The following is a 13313-nucleotide window of genomic DNA, read 5'->3' as shown; positions in this document are numbered from 1 at the left end:
CATTTTCCCCAGGCTTCAGGCTTCAGGCTTAAACAGATCTTTGGGGCCATAGGAATCCCAGTGCCCCTGGACTCTGCCAAAAAATAATTTCCCAAAAGAGTTCCTCATCTGTTTTAGATATTTAACACAGAGCTTAGCTGCCCTGAACTGTTCTTGTCCTCAAAACTTATTCCTTCACTTATATATGGAATCTAAAAATAAAAACAAAAATCCCCCACAAAACTCATAGATACAGAGAACAGATCAGTGGTTGCCAGAGGTGGAGGTGGGAGGTGTGCAAAATGGATGAAGGTGATCAAAAGATACAAATTTGCAGTTATAAAATAAATAAGTACTGGGGAATATTATGTATAGCATGGTGACTATAGTTACTAATACTGTGTTGTATATTTGGAAGTTGCTAAGAAAGTAGATCTTAAAAGTTCTCTTCACAAGACAAGTATACATATGTGTGGCGATGGATGTTAACTAGACACCATGATCATTTTGCAACATATAAACAAATCATTATGTTGTGCACCTGAAACTGTTATGTCAATTATATCTAAATTTTTCAAAAATCTTACTCTTTGTCTATTCTGTCCTGTAGCTTCATAACCTGAATATTTATCAATTTATTTACACTCTGTATCAATCTACAAAAGGCCTAGGGTGTCACATAAATTAAACATTTCCCCAAGTACCCAGATATCCCATAATTCACCATTTTTTATTTTCCCCTTTAATCTAGGTTCTCTAAACCAAGTTTTCATTACTAGATAATAATCATTTCATAGTCATCAGCATATAATAAAAACATTACAACTCAATTATGGTTCAATTTCTCTGGTTCTAGGACTATATATATTCTTCAAATGTATATATGAGCTGTGTGAAGAATCTTTCTTAAAACTTCAAGTAAACTACAACTGAGAAAAGTAATATCTTCATTTCAAAGCAATTAAAGATAATGCCTCTTCTCCTTGACCTTTGTTCAGTCTTATTAAAGGTACTCCCCATTTTCGTCATATCTAAGTTGTCTATATCAGTCATTTAATAGCTATCAATGAATTTTCAAGAGTACAATTTCAGCAGCAGCATTCACTAAATGAGTGTATCCTCATATTTCACAATACAGTAATGTTTTGTATTTAATTTTTAATGTTTTTAATATTTTTTGATGCTTATCTAAAAAGTTAACTTTCTCACAAAAATCACAAGAGGGATATTGACATGGTTCATTTGTTAGTAGCATAAAGCCAGCCTTAAAAGAAACAGAAATTCACGTACGTAATCACAAACTGCTAGCCTGCTTTTACTATGTAAGACAGACATCTGAGGTTATATAGAACCAACTTAAGAACATCCCCCTCTTTGAAACAGTTGGTTACACTATCCCTGGCTCATCCTTCCCTTTCTCCAGTCAGTACAACCAGCGGATATGGAACCACTGTGCCATCTAGTGGCCAGCACAAAAAGCTCTGTGAGTGAATGTCTTTGGTTTACTCTTTCTTCTCTGCTTCCTTATAACTGAGTCATTATGTAGTACCTCTGACACCCTTTTTTTGCTCCCATTTAAAATGTGTGAATTTAATAGATTTTTAATATACCTGTTAATATGAATAAAATCTAGTTGTTAAAGTGGGAATACACCACATATCTGATTATATCATACGAATAGCTTGGGTTCTGTGAAGTAAAAATGTTAGTCCAAAAGACTAATAAAAAGAGAAATATATTTCCTTGAGGAAAAAGAAAATGACTCATTGGGACTGTGTTTTTAGCTGCCACACAAATGAAAAGGGTATTTTGTTAAAGACAAGATTCATTAAACAAAGACACAGGATTCAATAGTGATTAGGTTGAAATGACTGGACTTAGATGCGAAAAGAGAGTGAGAGTAAAGAGCGAGAGAGTAGGGACAAGGCAACACCCAGATTTCCAGCTGGTGTAACTGTGTAGATACTAATACCTTCTCTGAAATGGGGACCATAAAGGAAGTTTTGGATTTATTCCAATTTAACATGTTGAATTGATGGGACCTGTGGGGCATACACAGGGAGATATCCAATAAGGTGACATGATCTGGATTAAACATACAGATTTGGTAGTAATCAGCATATATGCATGTAACTGGTAACTGCAGCAATCAAAGTAAATAAAATCACCCAGGAAGTATTATAAAATGACAATAGAAGGGACAGAGTAAGAGAGAACCCTAAGGAAAAGTTTTAAAGGCAAGAGGAGTACAGAAAGGAGGTAAGAAGCAGCAGAGTCAGTAGAACGAAAACCAGGAGTATTTCAAGTAAGTCTGTGGTCAAGAATATTTACTACTACTGAGGGGTGAAGGAAGAAGAAGACTGAGAAATTTCTATTAGCTTTAACAACCAAGAGATAACAAGTCGATGGAATGATGAAGACAGAAAGAGTGGGCAATAACCGAAGGGAGACTGGGAGAAAGAGGAGTGGTTAAGGGAGTGTGGGCTTAATGCAGGGCAGTTCTAAGTGCCTAACAGGTAGGAAATAGTAAAAAGGCTCACAACTCAGAAAGCAGACAGACAGAAATGGGGGAGGTGGGCTCCAGAGCCCAGGTAGAGAAATTAGTGTTGGACACCTTAAGGCATTTAATTATATGCAGGGATTTATGCAAGCTGTAGTAAGGGAGGTGCCAGTCACGCCACATACCAAAATTCCTACTTTCTACAAGGCAAGAACTGTCCTCCAAAAAGGCTTAGTTCATTCCCTTGATAACATAAATAGCATGAAGGGAGGGAGCAGCCTGCTTAGCTGAGGAGAAATCAACTGACAACAGATGGGGGTGATTGCAACACATGTACCTCCTGCTGCTGTAAAAAGATATTCCACAGAGCAGGGACTGCTTCCCACTCTCCTAGCACTCCTTGCAGCACATAGGGTGTGGACTGGGATATAAACAGGCGTTCAATAAAGAATGAATCAAGCAATGGGAAGATAGAGGCAGGATTTTTCTATAAAACCATAAGACAACTGAATAGCCTGCAAAAAAAAAATAATAAATTCCCAGCCTGTATGCTCAAACAAATCCCAGATAAAACAAATTCTAATTCCAACTGTGTCAATCTGTTTCAAAAAGTATAAAGTCAAGGGACGCTCACTCCCTCCCTCCTTTCCAGTAGGTATTTTGTCAAGAACTATGAAAGGTCTGAGATGTAACCCTATTTGCAAGCCTAATAAATTGGCTTGCTGTAGTTTCCCGGATGCTGGCAGGAGACATGAGACAAGTCAGAGATTAAAGACTTCAGTAGTCACAGCAATAGCAGTAGACAGATTATCAGTCCAAACACACGGGGCGATGCAGAGAGGGCAGGAGATGCCTGCACACGCGGCAGGTTGTGGAACAGACGAGGAACCTTGAGTGTAGGGAGCCCAAGGCTTTTAAGGACAGTGAGTCTGCCGACCTCCGCGGCAAGGAGACATTATCTCTATCATACTAGACAGTAAACAAATCTCACTTTTTCTCAGGAGGGAGACACTATCTCTATACTCCAAGACTGTTTGTTATAGTATTTTTGAAAAAAACAGTAAAGAACAAAAGACAGTCAGTATCTTTGCTCACAAGACAGACAGAAACATAAGAGACCCATGAAGAATGGTCTCCCAACAAGTATTATATGCATATGACAGTGAAAAGTCTTAGCCAACCTTGTCTGCCAGCCCCTAGTCCCCCTCCTCAGAGATAACCACTTCCCTCAACTTTCTGTGTTATCTCTTCAGAGATATTCTATGTTTCTACAAGTGTGCCTGTGCCGTGGACACACACACACACTTTATTTTTTAAGCAAATGGTTGCAATCACATTCTATACCTTGCTTTTTCCAGTTTTCTTAGACAGCTTCATTTTGACACATATGGATCTAATTCATTCTTAACATCTACATAGTAATCCACTGCACTATAGTATTACTATATATTTAACTAGTGCCCCTACTAATAGACATTTGCTTCCAGGCTTCTTTTATTACAAACAATACTGTAATAAACCAAGTTATACATATCTTTGTGTACATTTGCTAAAAGTGAAATTGCTAGGTGAGAAGTATATGTATTTTTAGTTTTTACAGATATTGCCAACCTGCTCTCCAAAGAGGCCGCAACTGGTATAACTCCCACCCTTCAACATAAAAAGGGGCTAGTCTCCTCATAGCAGCCGACGGCACCACTGTTTGCCAACAAAAATAGGGTGAAGCTTTTACGTATAAACAGGACTTTCAGACCTTACTAGTTGGCTTTTCAATACCCCTTATGTTCAAAATTAAGTTTCTAAAGCTTAAGTGCAGGGTAGTGCTGTACTGTGGAATGAACACTTAAAAGGGACAAAGGGATCTAGTTCTAACTTTCCTACTGACTAATGCCGTGGGTGGCCTTGGTCAAATCACTTAATTTCTCTAGGCCTTAGTTTTTTCATGTATTAGTTAGATGACCCTTTCATCTAAGATTTTTAAAATGTACGTACATTGCTCATCACTCAAAATTCTATAGGTTTTTCTTAATGGAAAATTGTTATTGCAAAAGTGAAGTCTGCAAATAAAAGTAACATGATATTTCAGATGAAAATTTTTTAGAGAAAAGTAGAAAAACATTTCTAGAACAATATCTTATTCACATAGTAGCATTTACTTACCCCTCACATGGACAGTAGCCATTTCAATGAGACACCACAGACCAAGAGAACAGCAGGGTACTAAGAGTCCCCTGCCACCCTCCCTATCTATATGACTATTTTCTCATTCCGTTTCTTATGTACCTCTGTCATAAACTATACTTAGTTCCAAAATACATTTTAATAACATTTAATTTTTGTCTATAATAGCACAATACAAGAAATGAGTATAAAGAATGCTTTCTTCCTTTGTGCTAATTCTTCCTAAATTGAAAGCAAAAAGAAAAAGCAGAAGAGCATTTCCCTTCTTTCATATCTGAATAAGCAAGGAGGGGAAAAAAGGTGACAACCACACAAGAAGCACCAAGCAATGTTCATTTTCATATGTTTATTACCTGACTAAAGAGTTGATTCTTCTTTTGAAAATTTCCCATTTTTTACTTAAGTAACAACAAATTCAAACACTCAAGTTTTTTTTCCCTTAAAGTACCTATAAATATTAATTATCCAAAAAAAAAAAACCCCAAGGAAAATGTAAAAAGCTCATTCTATTATTTAAATAAAAGAAAAATCTTCTTTTTTGTAACAATTTCATCATAATTTTTTGTTGCTATATATATATATATGTATATATCTTCAAACTCCCTATTACTAGGAAGTGGATCACCTTCCAATTACAAGTATCTGTATAATCAAATGATTCTGTATCTTATATAGCTATAAAATCACATGATATTTTTAAAGTATGACTTTAAAATATGCAATGTATACTCTAAGATGAAACCATGTCTCTGAGCTACCTAGAGTATAATAAGAAAAAAAAATCTAAAGGCATAAGTATATTTTATACATAATTTTCCAACTGCTGATTCAGATTGATTCACTCTTTACAATGGCAGCAAAGCACGATAAAATCCCACTCAAAATTTTATGCTAAAACCTCACACATAATAAAAAAAAAATCAAATTAAAACTATACCAAAACACGATTTTTTAACCTATAACTTTTAGATTTTTGCCAATCTAATAACACACTGATAAGGCTGATGGGAAATAAGTACTCAACCACTGGCAATGTACATCCTAATGAAGAGAAATCTGACAAAAACTAATATCAAAATTACAAATTGACTCAGTAATTCCACTTCTGGGTATTTCTCCCACAGATATGTTCATATGCTTGCAAGATGACATGTCTGGAAGGTCATTCACTGCAGCATTATTTATAATAGCAAAATTTTGGAAACAGATTTAATGCCCACCAATAGGGAACTTATTAAAGGTGGAGAACAGGGTGGTGTTTTCTAATGATAGGGAACTTATTAAAGGTGGACTGAATTGTGTGTCTCCAAAATTCATATGTTGAAATCCTAACCTCCCAGTGTGACAGTATTCAGAGATGGGGCCTTTGGAAGATACTCAGGTACAGACTGGGACTCTTGTGATGGGATTAGTGCCCTTAGAGAAACCTGAGAGCTCGCTCCCTCTCCCAGCTCATGCGCTCTGTCACATGAGCACACAGAAGGCCATCTGCAAACCTGAAGAGACCTCACCAGAACCTGACAATGCTGGCACTCTGATCTGAAACTTCCAGCCTCCAGAACTGTGAGAAAATAAATTTCTGTTGTGTAAGCCATCCAGCGTATAGTACTTTGTTATAGCAGACTGCACTGATACTACATACATAAAATTTAAAATGGGGCAATGCATATTGTATTTACTTAATTCTTAAGAAAAAAAAAATCTCTAGAAGCACAGACAAGAAGCCAAGAATGTTTATCCTCTATTTTTAGATGGGAGGAGACCTGAGCAGGTGGAGGATGGGATGCAAGATTTTTCATTGTACAACTTTTAATATTATTTTGGATCAAGTAAACATATTATTCTCCAAAATTAAATTAAAAATACTTTTCATTTACACTAGTTATAAATATTTGAAACAGCTACAAAATTGATAAACAAGTTATTCATCATAGAATTTGAGGGTACAGGCTCAGGCAGCATACTAAAAAGGCTTCTTTTCAAGGACAGGAAACCTGTTCCAGAAGCACCAGTTGGTGGCATTTCATCTCACCATTTATCATTCTCATTTTGTCCCTTTCTTCCTCCCTTCTCTCCCACCCCTCCTGCAGTTTCCAGCTGCAGCCAGTAGCAACCACAGACTTCAGCCTACCTCTCTAGGGACCTTCCAGCCAACCTCAGGGATAGCAATGGAAGTAAACCGCAAAGGCAGCCAAACTCAAGCACAGGGAGACACTGAGTGGGAAATCATGCTTTGTTACGATACCTAATTAACCAAAAAGAAAATCCTTTCTTTCACCCGCAAACTAAATTGCTCTATAAATTGTCCTAAAACTCAGACGGTAATGCCAAAACATTAACGTGACTATTTAATTAAGCAATTTAGTTTTTTTTTTTTTTTAAGCAATTTAGTTTTAAGTCAAACCTGAACAAGTCTAGACACAAATCATTTTATTGAACAAAATCAGTGCAGGGGAAGATTCTTAGCTAGGGAAGATGTTGCCTCTCTCAAAGTAGTATAATTTACGACAAGAATATTCTCCATTATTTCCAGAGTCCAGAGTACTCTAATGACAACACCAAGGAGCCTGTTACCTCCACTATTTTCAAAAGCGAAAACAAAAGACATAATTTCCTACAAGTCTATTAAATGGACAATTAACTCCAGGACCTAAATTATGTGACTTATTTGGAAAGGACTAAAAAGACTAATTTGTGTGTTCTAACATTGTTCGTATAGTTTTGATATAGTATAATTTCTAAGAAAATATGAATGCAAATGGACTACATTTAAACTAGCAAAGCAAAAATTTAAGAAATCACAGTATACCATAATAAACCAAATCTTGTTCCTCAAGGCTTGGTATATAGTTCTCACTACATTTTTGAAACAACATTTTAGTTTTCAGTTTCATGCCTATAAGTTGCTTTTCCCTTGTTTTTACTGGCATCTATAGCAGATTTCAGACAAGGAAAACAAAAACTAAGGTGCAGAAATAGCCATTCAACCTACCTTTAACCCCTACAGAAGAAAAAAAGCTAACATTTATGACTTTTTCTCCAAATCGACTGCAAAAAAGTGGTAAGACCTCAAAAACAGCAAACATTAGGTTATATTTAGGCAGATGTTCTTTCCCTGTTTGCAAATAGGTACTTTTCCTTTTAACAGAGTATTTAGAGTGGAAGATACCAGGTCTGACCACAAAAATTATTTCTATACTATACATTTGCAGACTTCTACCCATTTACTGAAACACATACTATTTGCTAATAAGGAAATGAGATGTGCCTGTTTGTTAATGGTGTTTAGCCAGAACTGAGCCCAAAGTAAAAAAAAAAGCAGGCCCGTCATATACTCCAATTCACATTTCAGTTCCTCCTCTGGGTACTTCTGTCCATTTTAACAAACAAGTGGCAGATTTGCAATTTTTCTGAAAGCTGACATAAAGAAAATAAAAATAATGGAAACATGCACATTTTATAAACTCTGAACATTTACTATGAAAAAGGAAGGAAGGGTCTAGAATTAAGAAATCAACTTTCCTTTTAAATGGTGAGCAAAGAACACATTATATAAGTTACTCCAGAAGGAAGAAAATTTAAGGCTAATCTAATAAATTCACTTCTCAGCTCTGGTTTTAAAACAGTTTATCATTTTTGCAAATGTAGCTGAGGTTTTTCCCTTTTCTGATTCTTTTTCATAATCCTCCCAAAATAAGCTTTGGGGTCCCTACTTTCAATGATCTGAGTGTACACATTTATTTGGAATTAACTAACAGAGAGCTTCACACATAGTGAAGGCTCAAAAATACTTGCTGCGTGCGTTAGAACACGAGTAAATGATGAAACCACACTCCCAAAACTAATTATTTATCAATGATTATTCATCCCTTTACAGAGCACATCTAAATCTTTATGCAAATAACTACCTAGGAATAAAAGTTCCTCCACTTACTAGCTTTATAACCTTGACCAACTCATTTTGACTTCAACTGTAAAACTGTTTTCCTCACTGTAAAATGAAGATAATGCCCTACCTTCCTCCAAGAGCTGTTGTGAGGGTTAAATGTTGTAACAGAAGTGAAAACATTCTGGACACTTATAAAGGCAATTATCTACATTTCTAATGCCCCATATTTCTAAGGCCCAGCTGGAAAAGCCACTTAAACAACCTGGCAACTTACGGCCAACATACCTAAAGCCAAATGCATCATTTGACTCTCAAAATCTGTTTCTCCTGTAGACTTTTTAAAGTTTCATACCTGGATAACTGAAGTAAATTTTTCCTTCCTTCCCTCACTATTACCCTCCACTCAATCAGTCACCAAGGTCTGTCAATCTTCCTCTGATGATTTCCTTCTCTTCCAGCCTACAAACACCTTCCTTTTATTATTGTATGTCTTGGTCATGGCAACTGATCTCCAAATAGCGACTCTTATGCCCCAATAATCAAATTCAGCCCCCAACTCTCAGCGTCAGAGACAAATTTCCAATTGTCTGCTCGTCAAATCTATCTCAATAGTAGATGACAATCTTGAGTCCATCTATATTAATATCTATGATAGGCACCTTCTTGAACGGCTCCCAGTGATCCTCACCTGCTGGTATTCACAGTGTTGTGTGGGCCTAACCTTATCATTTGCTTAGTGAAAATACTGAAAGTGATGTGACTTCACTTCCATGCCTAGGTTACGAAAGACTGTGACTTCCTTCCTGCTAGCACTGTCTTCTCACTTCCTCACTCTGATAAAACAAGCTGCCAAATAGTAATATTACCAAGAAATAATATTAAAATATTAATTATTATGGGATCTTTTAAAAGAATTCAAGTATATTAATAAAAATATCAAGAGAAAATATTCATAGAAAAATGAAAACATATAAGCAGATATTTCACATATGAAAAAATACAATTAATCATAAAGAGTAATGAACTCAAAATGAACCAGACTTAAATGTACATGCTAAAATATAAAACTCTTAGACAAAAACATTTACACACAAATCTTTGTGACCTTGGACTTGGCAATGATTTCTTAGATGTGACACCAAGTATAAGCAAAAGAAGAAAAAACAGATTGGGCTTCATGAAAATTAAAAGCTTTTGTGCTGCAAAAGTATCATCAAGAAAATGAAAAAACACCCCACAGAATGGGAGAGAATATCTGTAAATCATGTATCTGATAAGGGAAATGTATCCAGAATACATATAGAACTCTTACAACTCCACAATAAAAAAGATAAATAACTTGATTGAAAAATGGCCAAAGGATCTGAACAAACGTCTTTCCAAAGAAGATACACAAATAATCAGTAAGTACATGAAAAGAGGTTCAACATTATTAGTCATCAGGGAAATGCAATTCAAAACCACAATGGGAAACCATTTCATAACCATCAGGATAGCTAAAATTAAAAAGACAGACAATAACAAGTGTTCATAAGGATGTGAAGAGATTAAAATCCTAATACACTGCTGCTAAGAAGGTAAAATGGTGCAGCAGCTTTGGAAAACTAGTCTGACAGTTCCTTAAAAAGTTAAACAGAGTTACCAACAATTTCACTCGTAAGTATGGACATAAGAAAAATAAAAACATATGTCCATACAAAACTTGAACACAAATGTTCAAAGCAGCATTATTTCATAATAGCCACAAAATCCAAACAACCCAAATGTTGATCAACTGATGAATGGATAAACAAAATGTGGTATATTTATAAATGGAATATTACTCAGCCACAAAAATAATGATATATGCTACAACATTTATGAACCTTGAAAGCATTATGCTATTTAATTTTCTAAGTCTGCAAAGCCAAAGCTCAGGGTCTGAACCACATGGTCCTTTCTAAATTTCAACCACTCTCTAAGATATAACCTGAAATCACCATTTTTTAAATGGAATAGTAGCAAATTATAGGTAAGCAGTTGGATATATGGTTCTCAAGTTCCAGAAAGACGTGATGAGGCCATGGAAGAGAACGAGACAACAAACAGAAAATATGAGCTTAAGAAGAGAAGATGATGGAGTACATACCAGCCTCTAAAGGAAAAAAGCCAATCAAAGAAATGAGAAAGGAAAAGTCAGAGCAATAAAGGAGAAACCAAGAGAAAGTAGTATCAAAAAAGTCAAGAAAATAATAAGGTACATTTATTAGAGATATCAACTGGAATAAGAATCATTTTTTCACTCATATCCTTGGTAAGGACAGAGCTAACTGTCATGGGCTGACCAACAAATGAGGGTTAAGGAAATGGAGGCAGTTGAGTATAAAGGATTTAGCGGGGTGGATATAGCTCAGTGGTAGGGCACATGCTTAGTTAGCATGCATAAGGTCCTGAGTTCAATCCCTGGTACCTCCGTTAAAAAAAAATTATAAAATAAAGAATTTAGGTTAGTTTTTACTATTGTTGCTGTTTTTAAAGTCTAGAAACTTTAGGCCTCAGGGGAAGAAGCCAGGGAAGAGGGAGCTATATAGGACAATGGAGAAAATTGTTTGATCAGTGTCCTAGAAGACAAAGGGATAAATTTGATTGAGAGTTAGGTTGAAGGATTAGCCTTGAATAAGCCTCAAATAAAAACATGTCAGTATGTAAATGTGTTATATATCTGCATCCTTGGGGAAGAGTTTCACACAACTGAATTTTCCAGGTACTTCAGCATTTTTTAAAAATTTTAGCTATTTTCCTTGAAATTATTCACTACTGTATCATAGAGTTCTCTGACTTTTTAAACGGAGTGTGCTTTCTTGGATGACTTAGGTCACTGTAACTATGATTACTGTACTAGGAAGTAATATAGCTGAGTCTGCATGTTAATTTTTCAAATCTTTGTCCTACATTGCCAGTTGCATTTCCTGTTGCGATTCCCCTGATAACTTTTTTCATTTGTGCTTCCAAAAGATTCTAGTTTGACAATTATATAACTATTAAAGAATACCCTAAATGAGGGATAATAGGATCCTGAGTCAAAGTACAGAAGAAAAGTATATGGCTTTATGACAACTCTCCCCAGTGTTAAGAAACCTGTTTCACTTTTCAATTCAACTGAGACTGGGTTTCAAAGAGTTGAGAATGTCAGAAGATTGACTTCTGGCTACATAACCATTACTTTATCCTGCTTCCTTAAGTCATATCAAAATATCCCTGCCAAGTCACTGACAATTTTATAGGCTTAGCCTTAAACCACAAACAAAAGGAATAATGCACTCTAAAAGTGAGCCTAGACATCTCACAGTAACTCAGTATACTTTCCTGTCTTATCATCATTTACCAATAAAAAGTTACAATCTGCGCTGTTTCTGTATGTTAATATAGTCATGCATGTTTCACACATATAGATAATATTCATGATAAATGTACATTCTTCATCAAATCTTGACTTTAACCCCTTTCAAATTTCACAACTACAAACAGCACAAAGGCTAAAAAGGACCAGAGTTAAGCACACAGGCAGTCAGTTAACCAAAATTTAAAAAGTCATTCCTTTAGTTCCAATACTATGGGATATCACTATTTCATCCATTCTTAAGATTCTGAATAATCCAGCAATTCTACTTCTGGGAACTTACCCAAAGTAAAGAAAAACCTTAAGTCGAAAAGATATCTACACCCTCCCGTTCACTGTAGTAGTATTTACAATAGCCAAGACATGAAAACAACCTAGGTGTCCATCAAATGGACAAAGATGAATGGATAAAGAAAATGTGGTATATATACATAATGGAATATTATTCAGCCATAAAAAAGAAGGAAACCTTACCATTTGCAACAACATGGATGGACCTTCAGGGCATTATGCTAAGTGAAATACACCAGAGAAAAAACAAATACTGTACAATCTCATTTATATGTGGAATCTAAAAAACAAAACAAATCAAACAAAACCCACTGATACAGAGAAAAGATTGAGGGTAGCCAGAGGAAGCAGTGGATGAAATGGGTAAAGGTGATCAAAAGATACAAACTTCCAATTATAAAATAAATAAGTCCTGTAAATGTAATGTACAGCATCATGGCTATAGTTGATAATACTGTATTATATATCTGAAAGTTGTTAAGAGAGTAGATCTTAAAAGTTCTTATTTAAAAAAAAACAGTATGTGTGGGTGATGGATGTTAGCCAGATTTACTGTGGTGATCATTTCACAATACATACAAATATCAAATCATTTTGTTGTACACCCGAATTTAACATCTAATATGTTAAATATATTTGTTTTAAAAAAAAGATTCTGGATGGTCATATTCCTATCCTTTACATATCAAAAACAAAAAAATAAAACTACCACTGCTTCTCCAGTACTCACTGCCTGTTCTTTCAGTTTTTCATTCAAATCAATGAAAATTAATAAATGTAGAATTTCTCAAAGACAGAGAGAGGTATAAGTGGTCTGATCAATTCAAACTGAAACATCTCACTAGTTTAGAGTAACCGAGGCACTAGTCTTTGTACTTTTGCCTCTGTATTGAAATTATTTATGTACATTTCCCCTTCTAAATCACAAACACCATGAGGGCAAGAATCTTTCTGATTCAATGGCTCCATTCACCACTGGACAAACATGTTTTGAGCACCTAGCATTTACTATCTTCTGGAGAGAGCTGAGTTAAACAGTTCCTGCCCTCACAAGCAAGCAAGGGAGGCGGGCTTGTAAACAAATTACAATACAG

General features: G+C 35.4%; 1 protein-coding gene across 1 annotated transcript in view; it reads right to left on the bottom strand.

The window, feature by feature from the left end:
• OSBPL11 (oxysterol binding protein like 11) overlaps positions 1–13313 on the bottom strand; it is a 75617-nt gene that overhangs the window by 61077 nt on the left and 1227 nt on the right. The window lies entirely within an intron of this gene.

This window comes from Vicugna pacos, chromosome 1 (genome assembly GCF_048564905.1).
Source record: "Vicugna pacos chromosome 1, VicPac4, whole genome shotgun sequence".
Classification (NCBI taxonomy): domain Eukaryota; kingdom Metazoa; phylum Chordata; class Mammalia; order Artiodactyla; family Camelidae; genus Vicugna; species Vicugna pacos.
Note: the sequence above shows the minus strand (reverse complement) of the source record. Positions and strands in the feature narration are given on the sequence as shown.